This window comes from Podarcis liolepis (assembly GCF_965112155.1).
Source record: "Podarcis liolepis genome assembly, chromosome: Z".
NCBI lineage: Eukaryota > Metazoa > Chordata > Lepidosauria > Squamata > Lacertidae > Podarcis > Podarcis liolepis.
Window position 1 is genome coordinate 13,616,285 of NC_139570.1, and position 22,233 is coordinate 13,638,517.

Sequence of the window (22,233 nt, forward strand, 5' to 3'; positions counted from 1 at the left end):
ATTGGATCAGTTAAGCCAGAAGACAGATTTGATGACTAATGCGGCCAGAACCTTTGAACAGGTGGTGGGAAACTATAGTGAGCCCACCCAGGAATTAAAACAGGAGCGGGCCATGACAGAACAGTTGAGAGAAGAGGTTTCTGCTGAATCTTGGGTGCCAGAGACGGAAGGAGCTGAGGCCCAGCAGGAATATAAATTTTTGGATTTGACAAATGAACTTGGAAAAGACCAGACTTGGAAAGATAAAATCTGGTTTGGTTTGGAAATGGGGGGTTGGACAGACCCCCTATACAGGGAGATTTGGACTTTTCGAGTCTGGAATGGAGCCGTCAGATGTCTGGAGCTGTGGGGGCTCTCAACTTTGATGGGAATCTGGTACATGTTTCTAAATACTACATCGAGTCTGGTCTGGACTATGGAAAAGGGACTGTTTTGTTGAAAAGGGTCAAAAATATTACCAAGCTGGAGTTCCCACGAATAAAAGAAAAATATGAAGAATAGCTGCAGAAGGGACATGGAAGAGACTTGAGGGCCTCGGATATAAGACTGCCAGGTTAATGTGCTAGATTAATAGGATAAAAAGGACTGACAAAACCCGGGACCAGGAGGAAGGGACGCTGGATGAAGATTGGATTGTTTATTTTTTTATTAGGACTGTTTTATAAAATTGATGAATGTTAGGAAAATGTTGAAAGGAAATTATTTGGCTCTAATAAAAATGTTTAAAGAATTAGGTAAGAATGTTATGGTAGGAGAAGTTGGTAAAAATTAAGATTTAAGTTCTAAACTTTAAGGTTTTTATTTCTTTTTATTTATACAAGATAAGATGAAAATAGATTAAGGTAATGTGATGACAGAATATTATGAATTATGGAAAGGATTTAAAAGAGGGGAGGGATTTGCTGAAATAATAATTTGAACCGGAATACAGAGAAGGAAGGCGTGAGGAAGTCCGGGAAATAAGTAAATGAAAAATATGTGATGACTGAATTGTTTTTTAACTATTTTTATTTTGTATTTTTCTTTTTTGCATTTTTCTTTTCTTTTTTTCTTTTTCTATTTTGTAACTTCTTGAAAATCTTAATAAATATTATATATATATATAAAAGGAAGAGTCCTTGTCCTTTTCTCCTGCCTTTTTCTCTCAGAAGCCATACTTCGAGGCACAAAACAAAAGTTGGGAATGTGTGCAGATCTCTCATCATCTGCCCTAAGCCTTCATGTGGCTGTTTGCTCTTTCGCATGCAGCAGCTTACCTGTGCACACATACACTTGCTTTGTACACAAAGCGTGCTCTCTCTCTCTTATAGCAACTACTCACCTGCACTTTAAAATTTCCATTTCACTTTCATGTTCATTTTGTTCATTTTATGAATAAAAAAAGAACAATGAATTATGCCCAAATTTGACAAATTAGGATTCAATAAATTAAAATTCTTTTTCTCCTGCTTGCTCCCAAAACTTTAGCCTTAATACTAGAACCAGTTGTGACCCACAAATACACAAAATGGTGCAATTATAACTGAGGGAGTACAAGCTGTTCACTTCCTGTCCTTCTTTCACTATCTGTCATGGGTTCTGCCAAAGAGTCTTGTAAATTGTAAATTGTTGAGGAGGCTGAATATACTGTTTTGGAGAGCCCTTGTCCTCCGCACAGAGCTGCAGCCCCCAGAATTACATGGAGTGAAAGTATTGTTAAACCTGTTTAAGTTTGTTGAATATATAGGGTCTAAACAATAAAGTTTTTCCATTTTTTAAAGTTGTGTCCTCCATTCTAAAAGAGCATGCATTCCCCCACCCCCATAAAGAAATACATTGGAACTCATGCCAAATATAGAATCCTATTTATTTATTCCCCTAGCTTCCCCACCCCTTGTTTATCACAGGGGTGTAGTACAAAATAAAAGCTTTCAGCATCAGCAACTTCTCTCTTCTTCTTTTAGCATTGTGATGACATCACTGTAATGGCCAAGATCATAATCTGTTGCCCAAGCAACAATTATGAAGATAAAGAAGATGAAAGAAGAACAGTAATTGCCCTGAACAGGAAATTGTGGGAAGGAGGGGAGAATTTTATGTAGACAGTTACAACTGCAATGCATTCCTCAGGAAGTACTAAAGGAAAAGAGCCTGTTGAGAAACAAAGTCAGGAGGCAGTAGAAATAAAATGATGAGAATGGACTGGAAATAGATTGCTCCATCTCAAAGTGAATATTGTAGAGGTGGATACATTGCATAAAGGGTGAAACCAATGGATTAAGGGGTTGCTGAAAAGCTAAAGCATTCAAAGGTTTTTATTATAGAAAAAAGATAACAAAGGAAGAACATGATAGAGGTATATAGAATTATATGCGAGGTTTGGAAAAAGTGGGAAGCTATATCGACACAAGAAATAGGGATGACCACCAACTTGGATGGCTTTAGAAGAGGATTAGATTAGACATAGAGGGCAAGGCTATAAATGAATGCTACATATGATGGTTCTCCCTCCAATGCCAAAGGCAGCAGTTACAGTTGGCAGGGCAGTGCAACAGCCAGAGCCACTAGCTTGTTAGGGAGATGGGGTGGGTGGGGGTGGCAATGTCACACTTGTGATGTCCTGACATCACATGAGTGAAGAGCCGAGGGCAGAGCCAATTGCGATGGCCATGCGGCTTCAATGGCTAGCAGCTCCTTCTCCTCCTGGCAATGCTATGGGGAGGGGGGAAGGCTGCTTCCACCCTTCTTCCCTTCCATGGCAAGAGCAGGAGGAAAAGAAGGAGTAGACCACTGCAGCTGGGCCACACTTGGCTCTGCTCTTTGCCTCATTGCTCAATAGACATTGGGAGGCATCCCCACATCAAAATCTTGGGGGGCCCCAAAAGGCTCAGCTCCCAGGAGCTGGCACCCTTGGCAGCAGTGCTTACCTTATCTCCTGTCAATGGCATTGCTGTGACTTACCAGGAGAGAGAGGGTGTGATCCGACAATGAGGTTGACAAGGTGCAAACACACTATGGAATAGCTGGATTGGTGGAACTTCTGTATCACACAAACGTCATGACCACTTTGAAACACATAAGCCCATCTCCCAGTAAGCCACATCAATGGCCCACCATTGCTACTGTGAAATAGTGTGTCTCTGAATAGTTGTTGCTGGGAATCACAAGTGGGGAGACAGCTGTTGCACTCATGACCTGTTTTCAGGTTCCCTTAGGCCAGGATTTCCCAAATTTTATTCAGGTGGTCCACAGAGTGCCCACATAAATCATCATCATCATCATCCAGGATCTAGAACAACATATTGTGATTGCTACAACAGGTATAATAATCATTAAGTGCTCTGCCAAGACTCATTTTTTCAAATGCTATGGGGTGGGGAGTTTGGGAAGCACAACCAAAGGCATAGTCTGACCCAGTAGGGTTTTTCATATGTTCTTATAGTTCTGATTAATTTATCCAATTCACCACTACAGGGTTTGGTGATAACCACCTTAGATGACATAAAGACAAATTTAAGGAGATTGGGTTGTTTGTTGACTCTTAACCAATTGAGCTAAATCGAACTGAGTTCAGAGACTCTGCACTTTTGGATATCAGTAGATTGGGGCAAATAAGCAGGTGGAGCCTTTACCTTTCAGCACTGCATGTGAACTTCATAAAGCAACTTGTTGGCCACTCTGTGAAACTGGATGCAGAAACCTTTCAATGCTATATCCATGAAGTCTAGAGATTACAAAAGAATTTTTAAACAATTGAAAACCAAAAAACACAATATAGAGATACAAGTATAATCAAGAGTGGAAGCCTTGATCCTGAACATATTATTTTAAGTTGTAGATAGGTAGCCGTGTTGGTCTGCCATAGTCAAAATAAAAAAATTAGGTATCTGAAGAAGTGTGCATGCACATGAAAGCTCATACCAAGAACTAACTTAGTTGGTCTTTAAGGTGCTACTGGAAGGAATTTTTTTATATTATTTTAAGTTAGTCACAGCTAACACCACCATTAATTTCATTAGGTCTACTCTGAGTTTTATTTAGTGAACCAAAACCTTTGTTACACACCCCATTCCTGGCACTTTGTTACAGAGCCCACACCTGACATCACTGTTAGTGCTGCTAAATCCATCTATCTCTTGGCATTATCTTAGGATAATCATCCAACCTGCCCCCCCCCCAAATGATTCCATACCTCTTATATGTGGAATGAGGATCCCTTCCAGCTACAGATACTGGGGCAGCACATGATCATCTATGTTTTCTTGCATGAGGCACCATTAAAAGTAATTTTTTGGCTGTTCCATTAGTAGAATGATGGCCCCAGCGAGGGAGGGAATTCTTTATTTAGTACCTAGGGATAAATATACCATTCTGTTGGTGATTAATTTTGTTGTTGGAGACCAAACACAACAAGGATTCACATTATATTCGACCTTGTGATCATTTAGTACCAAACTGGGAGCTGAACACAGCTGTCCACATTTCCTTCCTGATTGGCAGAGAAAATTAAGAAGAGAAAAGACAAGCTAAGGCCTTGCAATTTTTGTCAAGCATACTTCCAGAGTTTGGGGTGGGAGATCACACACACAGTTTTCCAGAATGAAGGAGGTTAGTTGCAGATTGCACAATGAAAAAGCATTATCTCAATATTATGTTACATACAGAGGGCTTCATTCAACAGAATGTTTCTTCTGATAAGCGGTTTTGGCAACACTTTACAGAACTATTCACCTGAGGTAGGGTGTTGTTGTTTTTTGATGTTGTTGTTTTTTAACTAAAAGAAGCAAAAGGTAGAAAGTGGGGGGGGGGGGGAGAGAGAGACTAGCCTTTGGAGTGCAATTGTGTCTTCAAGATACCGTGACTGAGCTGGTTCTTCAAAACAGTGTGGGAAGGAAATGGGACTGTTGAAGCAGAAACTGGGAATGTTATTAAGTTTGTATGTGTGCATTTTGTTCCTCCAAACATATATAGAACACAAGTTTTATAGACCCAAAGCTGTCTACGCTGCACAGATTAAACGAAACAATTACAAGAAGCACACTTATAGGCCACTTGAAGGCAAATAAAAAGAACAGCAATGTTGGATCAAAGCAAAGATTCATCTGCTAAAGCAGGGATAGGAGACATTTTCTAATCCACAGGCTAGATGCCTTATTGACCCCATGACCAAACCCCTCTCACCATTAGAACTGGGCCATCAATCCTCAACTCACTACATATCCTGTCTCCATCTCCTAGAGAACCTACAGTCACTATAGGGCAGGCATGGCCAAATTTGGCCCTCCAGCTATTTTGGGACTAGAATTCTCATCTCCCTGACCACTGGTCCTGTTAGCTAGGGATGATTGGAGTTGTAGCCCCAAAACAGCTGGAGGCCCAGGTTTGGCCATGCCTGCTCTAGGGTGAAGCATGCCCATTGCTGGGACTCCCCCCATGGGCTGTACTTTGGAAGGACGTCCCTATTACTGTCTCCATGATTGTCAGACCCACCCACCCCACATGTCTTGCCTCAGTGTCCTCAAAATCCTGCCCGTGGAGATCTACATGCATTAAACTTTGGCGTACAAAGGTGAAGTACTTCTCTGCCTGTATGTACATTCTCACCACTGTCCCAGTTTTCACATTGGCCCCAATGAACTGGTGAGATACAGCTTTTGAAATATCTAGGGATGTACATCTCTGGTAAGAACCAGGAAGCCCTTCACCTCTGATGCACAGACACAGCAAAAAAAGGGGAGGGAAATCTGAGCTGATTGCAGTAGCAGCTTGGTGACCTTTGAAATGCTGATGTTTCATTAATTGCAATGTTGTATAATACAAGTAGCAAACTGCTCCAAGAACATGGAGCACCAGCAGAAGGCAACTTTTTATTCACATGCAGATCAGCAAAACACTGAGTTTTTCCTTTAAATTTAAAAATAAAATTCCGAATGTAATCGATGTTGTTCTTACCACCAACCACGATAGCATATGCAGTCCTTGCCCTCTGGGCCATCCTTTTTCCTCTTATCTTCTCATTGTAGTTGATAACAAACACAGTGTATAATTGGACTCTGATTTTGTGTAAACTCGTTAAGATGTAGCTCCGGGTAAGCCAGTCAGAGTGCTTTTAACTCTTTGTGCTGCTTCAGTCCTTTTCCTCCACCATGAATACAAAAATATCTGGGTCATAACAAGAAGCAGCAGATACAAAAAAAAAAAGAGTGGGGTGGGGGAGCAGCAGACATTCCAATGGCTGGATCAGAACGTTCATGCAGGACATGATTTCATGGTGACTGGGAGAAATAATCCAAGGTTATATTTGCAGATTGAAGAATAATGTGCCTAGTGTTGTGATTTCTAAACTGAAGGTTGTTGGGGGAATAGAAAGGGAACGTATATACCTGCACCTTAGGTGTTGCTTAAGGATCTGAGAGGTTATTTTTGAAACACATTTGATTACAGCTGGGTTGGGGAATATTTTTCAGCCTGTATGTCTGATCCAAAAACTGGGCCACCCTCCCCAAGGCATCTTTGACAAGTGAATGGGGCTGCCCACCTGTCAATCACATGATGTCATTATGGTGTCAGCTTACTTCAAAGGTGCCTCACTGTCAGCACCAATCAGCTGTATCAACATTGAGAGCGAGCCTTGCTTTGTCCATTTGCAGGCATGGTTTGCATTCAAGAAGTTCCTGTAAACTGCAATGCTGTGTTCCAAGCCAGTTTGCAGGGGAGAAATATCCTTTTGCAGGTGTGGTTTGAATCAGCTAATCAGCACTGTCAGTGGACTCTCCTTGTCAAGGAACAACTAGGAGTGTGCTTTAATACCCCTTTCTAACTTTTCAGCCATGTCTTTATCTGCCCCACACCTGAGGTCACATATAATATCAGATGGGGGGCAGGTAGGAATGATTTGAGGAAAACAGAAACATGGGCCAAACTAGGACACCCACTGTACTTATTTAGGCCTGCATGCCAGAGGTTCCCCATCACTAGAGCAGAGCAATCCAACATGCATAGCATTTGAAGTTGTATCTGATTTTCTAGTGGGAGCTAATAGCAGCTGTGCATGGAGTGTGTGTGAGAGAGACTTTTCTTAGGACTGTAGCACTAGAGAAAATGTGGTTGTGCTGTGGTCCCTACAGGGACCACTACAGTGGCTATTAATGGTATGTTTTCAGTTTTTACTTTCAAGAGCAGTCATTATAGTATTGCTGCAAATCACACTTATAATAATATTCAGTTGGGCAAATTTCTAGAAGATTAAAAGAACAGAATGTCACACATCATACACAATCAAAATGAAAGAATGCTGTCATTCTTAGAGTGTTCCTAGTAATATATTGGATGCTCTCCTGGATTCTGTTAATTCAATACATTAAAAAATTCATTTTTCAATAAATAAGTTGTCTCTTCATCTTAATATAATAATGCATTTAACCATACAAACCAGATCCATTAAGATCCAATCTCCTTGTAGGAATTATTTGCTTTCCCCAGTTTTAATTTATTGTTATATGTGCTGTGGTTAATAGGTGAACCATCTTTTTAGTATCTACTGCTAAAACCTTTTTCTTAATGGAGCCAGAGAGTTTAACTGGTGGGTCCAATGACAATTTGCAGCCTTTTTAAAGAGTTTTCATTCCATTCCATCTCATTCTGATTGCCTCACCTCAAAAAAGATATTGTAGAGTTGGAAATTGTTCAGAAAAGCTCAACCAAAGCACCTCTATGAGTAAAGTTTGCAATATTTGGGTGCTTCTTAGTTTAGAGAAAAGGTAAGAGGTGACATGATTAGAAGTGTATAAAACTATGTATGGCATAGAGAAAGTGGATACAGACATTCAATGAGGCTGAATGCTGGACAAGGCTATACTATGCAATTTGCTCCCACAGCAGGTTGTGACGGTGACTAACTTGGATGGCATTAAAATATGATTAGACACATTTATGAAAGATAAGGCTATTCATTAGCTGTGATGGATATTCTCCACCTTCACTGTTGGAGACAACTGTTTCTGACTACCAGCACTTGAAATCTGCAGGAGGGGAGAGAGCTCTTGTGCTCAGACCCTGCTTGTGGGCATCTGGTTGGCCATTGTGAGCAATGATCTGCATGCAGGGGGCTCAAGGTTTTATCTATGGCATCTCCAGTTAGGGTTATGAATGATTCCTATCTGAAATCCTGGACAGTTACTGTGTTAACCCAACTTGTGGATCTGCAGGTATTGTTGTACTCCAACTTCCACCAACTCCAGCCAACCTGGCCAATGATCAGGGATTATGAAAATTGTACTCCAGCACTTCTGGAGGTTCCTCATCCCTGGTGTATACAACTCCAAGAAAGAGAGACATATTCCTTTGTATCTAGGTATCCGAGATGCAATGTCTCTAAACCATGTAATAGGACATGGGCATGGTTGTAAATAATTTTGCTGCAAACAAATCCATCTGAATTTTCAAATGAGTTGCTCTTCTCACAACAGAGGATTTATTTCTGAATGAGCAGATTGAGGAGAAAACACTGAACCAAATACAGGTGTCTTATTTCGCATTGCTTCTCCTGCCAGCATTTGGAAACCTGGCAACAATTTCTCCCTGATTAGTTTCTAACTCACACCTGAAGAGATTAGAACAAAGTGTTTAAAGTGCATATTTTAAAACCCCGTTATCTGTATACTAAATCTCCACAGTGCCTTAGCTGAAATGCAGCATCCTTGTCACTGGGTGAAGGTTTGGATTCAGAACTCTCTGTTGTTTACAAATATTGCAGAACTTTCAAATGTAATCTAATTGTGTCTGTCTGTGACACACTTTCCACTTTCCCAAATCTCTTGGGTGAGACTTGCCTAATTTGTGCTTCCCACGTAAATATGAGAGTCAAACTGTAGCCATCTTCTCAAATTCACACTTCTCAGAATTTTGCAATGCATTTCTCCAGCTAAGTAATGTGTACAAATATGTATTTACTAGAATAAAAAATACCACTGAAAATAACATTAAAAAACAACAACCCCACCACAAAAACATTTTATTGGGGGAAATTGCTTTTTTTGGGGGGGGGGGGTGTATATCAGGAGAATTCCTCACTAAAATGCTGGTGAGTTTTAATCTGGACTTGCAAACTAGTGTAGAAATGTGGAGAACTGTGCTTAAGAACGGGGGGAGAGAAACAGAGAGAAACAGAGAAACCAAAATGGACAGAGTCACACATTTCCTAGGATAGAAAGCTACAAACAGAAGACATCTCATTGGTGTCTGAGCTTTCTTCCTTATGAACTGTCAAGGAAAGTGCCTTTGGAGATCATCTTCCCAAAGTGATTTTAAATGCATAGCAATAGGCCTGCATGGAACAGCGGGGGGCAAAATAATAAAGGGTGGGAGTCCAGGAACTCATGCTGAGAACACAGTAGCTGAAGCCAGGGAGTTACTTAGCCGTTGCGTATGATCAAAAGGCTGTAGCTTCTCCTTCTTTCCATAGAGGTGCAGAAGGGTCCCCAATGAAGTTCTTTTTCAAAGAAAGCAGTTAAGTGAGGACACCTGGCTAGCCCTCCTACGGTAGTATTGGGATTTGGGTGTTCCACAGACCATTGACAGCAGTCTCCTGAGCTATTTTTATTTCCCTAGCCCTGGAATTATGACAGTGTTCGGTAACAGTAACTCACCATAATCTCTGGGCTTCCCGCGGCTCTTTTGTTCCCCTCCCGCTCTGTGAAGTGAAAATATAGCAACAAGGAACTGGTGAATGACTGCCTTATCACTTCCATTGTCAGGTGCTCTTTTGATGTAAATTCAAACATGATGAAAATTTTCTGCTGAAACCAGACACATGGGGACAGTGCAAACAACCAAAACTGCAAAGTGATCCAGGCAGATTAGAGCAGCAAATACCACAGGTGACAGAAGGAAAGAGGTTCAATATTAAATAAATGTAAAGTCTCTCCTCTCCCAGCGAGAGGAAATAATAGAAGTGCTACAAATAAACAGGAAAGCAATAACCAAATTTGGATTGATATGGCAACTTGATTGATCTAGTGAGTTCAAATATTTGCAGTCTAGCCCATTTCTCTCCACTCTGGGCAGATGACAGGAAGCTGTCTTATACTATGTCAAACCATTGGCCCACCCAGCCAACCTAGGGGTGGCAGGGACTGAAACTGCTTGGAAGGCAGGTGGTCTAGCAGTAGGTTATTGCCGTTCCCATAGCTCAGGGAAGGTTCATAGCTTAAAAGTAGGAGATGGGAAAGACCTTTGTCTAAAGCCTCAAAGAAACTCTGCTAGTGTACAGAGTGCTGAGCTAAACAGCTGACTAATGGTCTCATTTGGTATAACACAATTTTATATGCTCTATACTTTTGTCCACCAAAAATCCATTCCCTGTCAAGCCCCTTCTAGTTAATCACAGTCCAGTCTCTTCTGTCCCTAGACCCTAATTGAGATCTTTCTCATACTTCTTTTCCCTCCTTTGTTCATTTCTATAGTCTCCCCTTTATCCCACTTTCAAACAGGTTGCTGACTCCTCCTGAACCAGCCATCTCTGCTGGCTCTATCTAGGGACATAGGAAACTACTGTACAGTATAGTGAGGCAGACCATTGGTCTACCTAGCTTAATACTGCCTACACTGGCTGGCAACAGTTTCCAGGGATTTCAGACAAGGATCTCTGCCAGCCATAACTGGAAATGTGAAGGACTGAATCTGGAATCTTCTGCATGCAAAGCGGATCTTCGTTTACCTTAAGAAACATATTTCTTTCTATTTTTTTTTTTTAAAAATACTGTTTACCATTATAAAGGAATATTGAAGTATATTACAGAGATAAAATATGTATTTATACCATTTGTAACTACAAAAACAGAGATGGATTAAAACAGATAATGTAAAAATATAGTGTGGTGCTAGTGGCTAGAGAAAGCTTGAGCAGACAGGTGTCAGAGACACTCAACAGCCAATGCCTCCAAAATAAGGGGAGGGGCATTCCAGAGAGGGCAAACACCAGCCAGATATGGCCTGCTTTCATATTGCCACCAGTTGATGCTCCACAGAGACAATCTGTCCTAGATTTTTGGGTTATTGTTGTATTATAAGCATGGATTTGATTCATGGGATATTCTGTTAATGTTAGTTTTTCCTGGCTACTTATGCCACCCATCATAAGTTTGCACATCAGTTTGCTTTTTAAAAAATAATCACAAAAGGTCTTCACAATTTGAGTACTAAATTATCCTAATATATACATTTTTTCAGAGCAATGTATATGTTATTTTCACTAATATACATATTTATATAAAAAAATACAAAAAATTCCTTCCAGTAGCACCTTAGAGACCAATTAAGTTAGTTATTGGTATGAGCTTTCATGTGCATGCACACTTGCACAGGAAAGCTCTAAGTGGTCTCTAAGGTGCTACTGGAAGGATTTTTTTTTTATTTCTTTATTTTATTTATTTTGTTTTGTTTAGACTACGGCAGACCAACACGGCTACCTACCTGTAACTATATATATTTATGTGTGTGTTTGTGTGTGTGTGTGTTCACTGCATTTGTATGCTGCCTTTCTGCCAAGGCACTCAAGGTGGCTTACAATTTTAAAGTACTGAGGCAAATGACCTAAGATGCAAATTTGGGGGAGGCAATAGTCGTGCTGGAGCATTCCTTGATGTTGCCTGTGCCTGCCTCTCTAACATGTTTCTTCCTCCTCACAGGGCAGATGGTGTCCACTGGTCCTGTGGGGGTGGAAAGAAGAGGGTTGTCATCTTAGCAAACCTGTCCTCTCCAAACATATCTTTGTCACTTAACCATAATGCAGGGCCATTGGCAGTGTACAGTCAGCAGCAAAGAGTATGTTTAATCTTTCCCCCTAGAGGTGTTCTCCCAAGCTTTTCATTTGTGTCTCTGGCCATGCCCATACCCCAGTCAGCGCGGCCCATGAGAAGCATTTGGGTGAAAAACTAGAGGAAAGAGTTAAGTCATCCTCCCAAGTCTTCTCAACAGAGAGCCTCCACTCCCACATCACCCTTGTGAAGCTAACACCCATATGGGAACTTCTTTGCCTCAAAAATGTATCATTCTGCCCTGGCAGAGCTGCAGAATTGGCACCACTGAAATTTTTACCCTTGCATACCTTCTATACATTTACACATTTATAAATAAACAGCTGATTAAACAGTAAGCCAATTCATGTGTATTCTCATCTCCAAAAGAAAGTGAGCCCACACAGGCTTCCTGGAACTTACCATGTACAACAAGCATTGCTCTGCCATGCCACCAACTCAACCATCTTGCTTGTTTCCCCATTTCTGCAAGAGTCTATACAGCTTCCTCTGTTGTGCACCAGCTCCCTCTAACTAGCGCTTTTGTTACATGTGGAGTGTGTGAGCCACTGTTCTCACCCTGCCCTTTCTATTATACCAGCTAATAAACAGAGAATGGATAGAGGGAGGGGGGATGGTGCTGTAATAAAAGACAGGACTGCATGCAGCTGTGCCCACAACTACTAGCTTTAGTCATGATGAATGCTTTCTGAGCTCTGGCAATGAATTTGTCTTTGTAACAACAGAGCAGTAGGAATCTTTTAAGCAATCCTTTGTATTATTTTCTTTACTGCTTTAAAGTTTAGGCTGGTAGCCCAGAACATAATGAACACATGTTTCTAGGTGACAACAGAGTGACATAGTATTGCCTGTTTTCTGGACAGCAACAAGACCACAGAGGGGAAGCTGGAAGGCATCAGTTCTTAGGCTGCCATAGACCTTGGCTATTATCATCTGAAATCTATGCAGATCTACTCTGGAGTAATTTATGTGTATTCAATGGGCCTGTCTTCCAAGAAAAGTGCAGACTTAGTGAGACTTAGTCCTTTGGAGGTGAGCACTTTAGTGCTCACATAATGAGAAGCAGGGAAGGAGGAAAGAATGAAATCCTTAAACTAAATTCTTTGTATCCCATCATTTAAGTCACACTGTGCTCCCCAAGCAGCAGCAGTGGCAGCAGCCTTGTAAAAACAGTAGCTGAGTTTTCCCTTATTTAACTATATATTTTCATGCATATGTATTTATCTTAAAAATATCAAATGTGAGATTCTATCTAATACTAGTCCTGATCAGCAGAGACCTACTTAAATTAATTAATGAATTTAGATATACCTGAAGGAGCATCTCCACCCCCATCGTTCTGTCCAGACACTGAGATCCAGTGCCAAGGGCCTTCTGGTGGTTCCCTCACTGCGAGAAGCCAAGTTACAGGGAACCAGGCAGAGGGCCTTCTTGGTAGTGGCGCCTGCCCTGTGGAATGCCATCCCTTCAGATGTCAAAGAGATAAACAACTATCTGACATTTAGAAGACATCTGAAGGCAGCCCTGTTTAAGGAAGTTTTTAATGACTGATGTTTTAATGTATTTTTAATCTTTGTTGGAAGAGTGGGGTACAAATAATAAATTACACTGGTCAACAACAAATTTGTTGTCTGCGTTTTTTCAGTTGATTTAGTATGAATCTGATGCACTGAATCCAAAAATCACATTGGTTTTGCTCAATCAGGTCATTTTTTTGAGCTATGGCCACATGTCATTTTTTTACGTTTTTGTTCACATGTACGCTTGTGTGGAGCATTTTAGAAGAAATTGGTGGGGGTAAACTGCCATGTCGAATAATTGTTTTGATTGGAAATGATTATTTTAATGACAAGAAGTATTCAGGTTCGATAGTTCTGGGTGATTATGTCGAAAAGGGATCTTCGTCACTAATGTCAGGAAGTTCTCCGATGCCTCCAGTGTTGAAGGACATGAAGAAGAAGAAGTGGTTCTTGAAGATGATGCTCCACATCCATTTTCCCAAAAGGAGTTGAATGATCTAGTTCACGACCTCAGCTTGTCAAAGGACTCTGCCAAACTGCTGGCATCCAGATTGAAGGAAAAAACCCTCCTCTCTGACAGTGCTCGCATCAGCTTCTTCCGCAACAGGCATCAAGAGTACCTCCGTTTTTTCTCGGAAGAGAAGGACTTGGTGTACTGTGAAGATATTACACAGCTTCTGCTCAAGCTTGGAGTGCCACAGTACGAGTGCCCAAAGATTGAAGACTGTTCATTGACAGCAGCAAGCGATCACTGAAATGTGTTCTGCTACACAACGGCAACCAGTTTGCCTCTATACCCCTGGCTCACTCGAGTACACTGAAGGAGAACTATGAAGCGGTGAAGTATGTGCTGGAGAAAATTGGTTATGATCGGCATAAGTGGTTTATTTGTGTTGACCTGCAGATGGTGAACTTTTTGTTGGGACAACAGTCTGGCTTCACCAAGTACCCATGTTTTCTGTGCATGTGGGATAGTAGGGACCATGCTCAGCATTACACGAAGAACGACTGACCTGTGCGGGAGGAACTGGTGCCTTGCAAAAAAAGGAACATCATCAACGACCCTCTGGTGGACAGAGACAGAATACTCTTCCCACCGCTGCATATCAAGCTCGGCTTAATCAAGCAGTTGACCAAGGCTCTGGACAAGGATGGTGACTGCTTCACTTACTTGTGCCAGGCTATTCCAGGATTGACCATGGAGAAGTTGAAAGCTGGCATCTTTGATGGTCCTCAGATCCGTCAGCTCATCAGAGATCCAGAGTTCAGAAACTCAATGAACGAAGTGGAACTGGAAGCATGGAAGGCATTTGTTCTGGTAGTGAAGAATTTTCTTGGCAACAATAAGGCCAGAAACTACGCAGAACTTGTCAACAACATGCTGACTAATTTCAGAAACCCCGGCTGCAACATGAGCGTCAAGATGCACTACCTATTTTCACATATGGACCGGTTTCCTGAGAACCTGGGTTCAACGAGTGACGAGCAGGGGGAGAGATTCCATCAGGACATGAAAGAGATGGAGACCAGGTATCAGGGTCGCTGGGACGCAGTCATGATGGCTGACTACTGTTGGACTCTGAAGAGAGACCTCCCTGCCGCTGAGCATTCCAGGAGTTCCAAGAAATGGAAGTTCAAGCCCTAAAGTTTGAAAAATGGTGAAGCAACTTGCAATTTACGTGTACTTATCTTTATCAATGCCCACCATTCAGTTTACAGTAAACCTGACCTGATGGAGAAAAACGGATGCCATTTCCTGATTCAGCAGTGCAAAAATACCCTAAATCAGTTGTAGAAATCTAGACAACATTCAAAAAGTAAGAAATTGTTGCCCAGTGTTGTTGTTGTTGTTGTTGTTGTTGTTGTTGTTGTTGTTGTTGTTGTTGTTGTTGTTAGGTCTATTCTGAGTAAAACTTATTTGGTTGCAACCCTTGCAGATTAATGTTGAAACAAGATGCAACAGTATCAGATGGTATGGTGGAACAGTAACACTCACCTGACTACATAAAGAGAGAAGGGAATTGCCCTTGAGAAGGATTTGGTGGGAAACTAGAGGAAAGAGTTAAGTCCTCCTCGCAAGTCTTCCCAACAGAGAGCTTCTACTCTCATATCATCCTTGCTGAATATCTTTGGGAAATCCTACACAAATCTGAAGTGGAGTCCCTAAGGTGGTTGAATGGCATCTTGCATGCCTCATTCTGGCAACTCCTGCAGTCAAGCTGGTACAAAATGTAATGCTCTTCTTTCCTTTGGACCACAACAGCGAGGCCAAGAGGGGGCTTGTCATCAGGGAAGCCCAGACCTCCACACACACTGCCCAGGCTTGTATCCTGGGGAGATCACTTAAGTGCTGCTAATACAGCAGTTTGACTTCACCCCTGGAGGTGCAATCCATTGTCTCTCGAGACAGATGAATGCCAACAATATATCTAAAAGAGCAAGAAGACTTTGCCCTATTAATGATATGATCTCTTTCCTACACACTGCAGTGACTGGAATATCTATCTCTGTCCCATTTTCAGATCTTCTTTAATTTGGCAGCACAAGGCTGAAGCCAATTGTCAATGTGAGCATCTGCTATTCCCAGGATCAGATAAATAAGCTGAAAAGATCTTTAAAATGCACATTAAAAAGATACTCCAAATGCAGCTCAGCACTCCACGATGCCATCCTTTCATATGGGTCTGTTCTGCTCTCCCGAGTCATACCTTTTTATTCTTAATAAGCCCCCTCTCAAGAACAGCATCACAGAGGTGGAAAAGGTACTGAGAGGCAGCAAAGAAAAATCATCATAGGGTTGGAGAACTTTTCCTATGAAGAGATCAACTGTTTCGTGGCTATTTTTAGTTAAGACAACTAAGGAGGATGTTATAGAGGTTTGTAAAATTATGGAGAAAGTGGACTGAGAGGACTTTTTTTTTTTTAAGCACTGAGCAAAAGCTAGCTCTCAAAATTTCCCATCCTATTTGGAAATGGTGGAGCCAGTTCAGATATTCAATTATGTTTCACTGGGGTGTTGTCAGTAGCCACAGAATTTTTACCTTTTCCCTTCTGTTCTTTCTTTTCCTTGCTTATAAATACCAGTTGGTGGGGAACAGCAAAGCCATTGCATTCAGGTTGTACTTGCTTGTAGGCTCACCAAAGGCATCTAAGCTGGCCACCATGGGAAAGACAATGCTGGATGAGACAGATCCTTTGTTCTGATCTGTTGGGGCTCTTCTTAGGTTCTTTAAAAAGAGAGACTGTGGACCCCAAACCAAGGTGGGGGCAACTCCAGCTCTCCAGGCCTTTCTGGCCCTTGGAACTGTTTTCAGAATCCACACTCTTTATTCCTTTTGCCTGAATAGGCAGCTGCTCCAGCCTTGTAGCAGCCTTGTTGCTACACCCCATGGCTCCCTATTTCTGCTCCTTTCTGCACCATTGGGGCTTTTCTTATGCAGGTATGTTTTAATGGAGAATGGCTGGAAACCACAATTGCTGCTGAAGCAACAGATGCCCGTTTAATGCTTGTTGCTGTGTCTTAAATAGAACATGAGAAACGTGGGCTGTCACCAGAGCTCCAGAGCCAGGGGTCACCTCTCACCTTTGGTATTAAGTGCAAACAAATCTAACCCTTTTAGACAGTAATTTCTGGAGCTGCTGTGTAATTAAAGTCAGATTTGTTAAATATATAACAGTGTCATATGGAGGGGGGAATGCAGCATTTGTTAACGATGATGATTATTTTTTAAAAATACATGCTTGGTGGTTAGAAAGCACAGCTTGAAGGAGCACACACCTGACCTTCATTTACCATACGGAAAAGCTGCCTTCTGATGCTGTAAACAACAAGAACGGAATCAGTGTTTAAAGTCAGACTGAGCCAAGATGGTGGGGGCACTTTCCATTGTCAGCACCATGAAAAAAGCGTGTGTGCATGTCTGTGTGTGCCCACTCCCTTGGCAATTTTTCAGGTGCCGTATGGAAAGGGAGCATAAGTTTTCACCCATCACAAATGAGGTCAATGTTTCATGAAGCATGCTTTCATTTATAAAAATTATCCCACTCACTTGCCCTCCAGCGTTGCCATTGTAGCTGGGACTTACATGTTTTTTTCAGAGCCTTGTTCCTGAGGAAAACTCGACCCCCACAAAAAATAAATCAGTATTCTGAATGTCTCTACCCCTAGTGTGACCCATTAATGCACAGACATATCCCCATGTTCACCCATGAAATATTAGAGGATATGCATTCTATTACACAGAATCAGAATGGTGTCATACAAATAATAGCCTTCAACTCTGATCCATAAATAATCAGGTATACCAGAATATATATCTAGATGCTGACTACTAGCATGGAAATAATGCAAAAGCTAAAGTTATTTGTGGACCAGTGGGTCATCTTTAGGTCTAGGCTGGTGTACCAAAGTGGGTAAATGTTGTTGTCAACTCACATCAGCATGAAGAAGGCTCAGGCTGGGCATGATGTTTTACAGAATCTTTCTGGAAATCTCATTACCCCAGTCTCATATGTCAGCCAGAATGTGGGCACAGAGGAGAAGGAACCAGTCAAACCCATGCCACTTTCCCAGTGGAAGAACAGCAATATCTAGTTCCTGATATCACTTCTAACATCCTGATATTGAAAAAGCTCCCAGCAATCCTAAATAAGGACACCCTAAGGTCGATCCACTGAAAACAAGCTCTTCCAAGGAATCAGACTCTCCTCATTCTCTAGTGTCCACTCATTGGGTGAGAAGTCACAGAGAATCAGAGAGCTGTGTGAGCTGAGCATCATTTAGTTCTCCCTCCTGCAATGCAAGAATCTCAACCAAAGCATCTGTAACAGATGGTCATCCAACATCTGATTAAAAACCTCCAAGGAGGGAGAGTCCACCACCTTCCAAGGGAATCCATTCCACTACTGAATAGCTCTTATTAGTGGAAAGTTCTTCCTGGCGTTTAGTGAGAATCTCCTTTCTTGTAACTTGAAGGCATTGGTTCTAGTCCTACCCCCCTTCTACCTCTTATTTCCTTCTGTATCCTTTTGCACAGTGGCCAAGAATATACAGTGCTCAATACAATTTTCCATCCGCTTTTCTGGTTAATTTCCATTGCTATGAATGCCAGAAGGGAATATTTCAGAAAGCCCAGATCTTTCCCACTCTTAAAAAAAGAAAAGGCAAATTACCCACAGTAATGCAATTTCTTATTTTGCCATAGTTGTTACATAAAGCATAGAAGACCAATGACAAATCAAATTGTGCCCTTCCGGGTGCTTAATAAGTAAAGCCACAAGGGAAATGATAATTTTGTTCATTTTACCAAGGCAGCTAAAAATGGCTGGTTGATACTCCTGCCTGCCTGGCTGTAGTTAGAAACTTCATTATTATCATTGGACACCAGGAATAATGCAGAATGACAGAGTGTTAGTTGCAAGCGCTGTTAAAAACTTCCCCTCTCTCCTAACCTCCATTAGTCCCAACCACCGATACTGCTGCATCCTCATTTCATTAGACAATTGCCAAAGAGAACATCTCTAATGAGTGATGCAATTGCTAAACACCAGGAGCAGCAAAGTTTGATTAGTTTTATAAAGAGAGCTGATGAGTTGTCCTAAGCATGGCATTAATGTCGCACAAGGCAAAGTCATTTCTCCACTTTCCCTTGCTTGTCTCATTGATGATGGAAGAGGGAAATAATGAGTTAGGTGATGGGGTGCTTCCTATATGAGAATGCCTTAAGGAGTCCCTAATTCCAGCTCCTGCTGGTTTGTTAGCTATGGCTGCTCTTGGACAGAGCTGACTTGGCTACTGTTCCCCATGCTCTAATAAGCTCCAGGTTGAATATTGCAATGCTCTCTATGTGGGGTTGCCTTTGAACACAAGTTGGAAACTTCAGTTGGTCCAAAATTCAGGAACCAGTTTGCTTAGCTCGGGTTCCATTTAGAACTTCTGTGCATTAAAACAGCTGCACTGCTTGCCAATCAGGACCGATTCAAGGTGCTCACATTAGTGTTTAAAGCTGCAAATAACTTAGGCCCCAAATAACTGAAGACCCATTTCCATCTGTACCACCCTTCATGAATGTTAACATCTGCAGAGGCGGTGCTCTTGGTAGTTCCATCACCTCAGAAGTGTGAGGAATGGTAGCTTGAGAAAGGGGTTCTCTATAGCAGTATCTAACTAGTGGAGCTCCAGGAGCTAGTGGAGCTACAGAGATGTATCTAGTATGTTCATTATACAGCTTTCACCATATTCTGAAGACTTTACCCCCTTAACCTTGACCTTTAACAAATCAGGATTTTGTTTTGTAGGACCCACCTCATTTATTAAACTTAAACTCTGTTTCATTTGGAATGGTTTTATTTGTTTCATTTGTTTCATTTGGAATGGTTTTATTCATTGTAACACCATTATATGCTTTATAATTGTTGATTATACTATTGTAACCTGCCCTGGGAACTTATGGTGGAGGGCAGGTAATATATCTTATAAATATATAAATAAGGTCAGCTGGAGCAAGGACATTGAAAATGCAACTCTGTTTTATAATTTATCTTGAAGGATCAAAGGAAGGAGTATAAAAAACTAGTGGCAAAAACAGGGGTGAGAAACATGTGGCTGACCTGATGTTGCTGGAGTCCAACTCTCATCAGTCCCAACTACAATGGGCAATGGTCAGGACTCTACAGGAGCCAGAACCTAGTACTAAAAGGGTATTGGAACTGATTCAAGAATTTGGACAAGTTGCAGGTTTCAAGTTGAATAAGATGAAAACCAAGGTTTTAGAGAAAAATTTAACTATGAATGAGAGAGAGAAGTTTCAGGAGGAGACAGGCCTAACATTGGTTAAAAAAGTGAAATACTTAGGGGTTAACATGACTGCTAAAAATGTGAATTTATTTAAGGATAATTATGAAAAATGTTGGACTGAAGTGAAAAAAGATTTAGAAGTATGGACAAATTTGAAGTTATAATTGTTAGGCCGAATTGCTGTGATAAAAATGAATGTGCTGCCAAGGATGTTATTTTTGCTCCAAACATTGCAAATTTTGGATAAGATGGATTGTTTCAAGAAGTGGCAGAAGGATATTTCTAGATTTGTTTGGCAGGGCAAGAAGCCTCGAATAAAATTTAAGATATTAACGGATGCCAAAGAAAGAGGTGGATTTGCCCTGCCAGACCTTAAACTTTACTATGAATCAGCTGCTTTTTGCTGGCTGAGAGAATGGCTGCTTCTTGAAAACACTGAAGTGTTGGATTTAGAAGGTTTTAACAATGTATTTGGTTGGCATGCATATTTGTGGTACGATAAGGTAAAAGTACATAAAGCGTTTAAAAATCATATTGTTAGAAAAGCATTGTTTAATGTTTGGATAAGATATAAGGATTTGTTAGAAAAGAAAACCCCAAGATGGTTGTCACCAATGGAAGCAAAGGCACAGAAAAAACTCAATATGGAGGCCAAATGGCCGAAATATTGGGAAATTCTGGTGCAAGACGGAGATAGAATAAAATTGCAGAGCTTTGAAAAATTGAAAAACAAAGTGCAAGATTGGCTCCATTATTATCAAATAATGGAGGCATACAAATTGGACAAAAAAGTTGGTTTCCAAGTGGAAAAATCAAAATTGGAAACAGAATTGTTAGATCCAAAAACCAAGAATTTGTCAAGAATGTATAACTTGCTGTTGAAATGGAACACTCAGGATGAAACGGTGAAATCAGCTATGATTAAATGGGCACAAGATGTTGGACATAACATAATAATGGCTGACTGGGAACGGCTATGGACCACAGGTATGAAATTTACGGCATGTAATGCCCTAAGAGAAAATTTAATGAAAGTGATTTATAGGTGGCACATGACACCAGTTAAGCTTGAAAAAATTTACCATTTCCCCGATAATAAATGTTGGAAATGTAATGAGACTGAAGGTACATTCTTTCACCTTTGGTGGACGTGCCCAAGGATTAAGACATTCTGGGAGATGATTTATAATGAAATGAAAAAGGTATTTAAATATACCTTCCTTAAGAAACCAGAGGCCTTTCTCCTGGGCATGGTCGGCCAATTTGTGTTAAAGAAGGTATTCACAAAGTATTGGAAGACACAAGATTTACCCACCAGGGAAGAATGGCAGATGAAGTTGATGGACTACATGGAATTGGTGGAAATGAATGGAAGAATCCGAGACCAGGGAGAAGAGTCAGTGGAAGAAGACTGGAAAAAGTTTAAAGACTATTTACAGAAATATTGTAAAATTAAGGAATGCTAGAAGAATGTTGGAATGAAGTGATATGGCTTTAGTAGAAATGTTATAAGGAATTAAGTACAAATAGATTAATAGAGTATTAAAAGAAAAATAAGGTTGAAATGTGTTAAGATAATTATACGATAGGAAATAGGGGAAGATGGAAAGGAATTGCTGAAATAATTAATAGAAGTGGAATACAAAAAGGGAGGTGTGAGGAGGTTGTGGAAACATGTGAAAGAAAGATAAGACATTGAATTTTTTTTTCTCTCTTTTCTTTTCTTTGTTGATGTGCTTTTAAATTGTTTTTGTTTTGTCTTGTTAGTTTAATGTTTTAGTGTAAGGTAGTGTCTTTGTATTGTAATGTATTGTTTTTTCTTTGTGGTTTTTTTTTGGTAGTGTTTAAATTGTTGTAAAAGCAATAAATATTATTTTAAAAAAAAGAATGGGCAATGGTCAGGAGCTGGGGAAGCTATAGAGCCAGTGTGGTGTAGTGGTTAAGAGTGGTAGTCTCGTAATCTGGGGAACCGGTTCGCGTTTCTGCTCCTCCACATGCAGCTGCTGGGTGACCTTGGGCCAGTCACACTTCTTTGAAGTCTCTCAGCCCCACGCACCTCACAGAGTGTTTGTTGTGGGGGAGGAAAGGAAAGGAGAATGTTAGCCACTTTGAGACTCCTCAA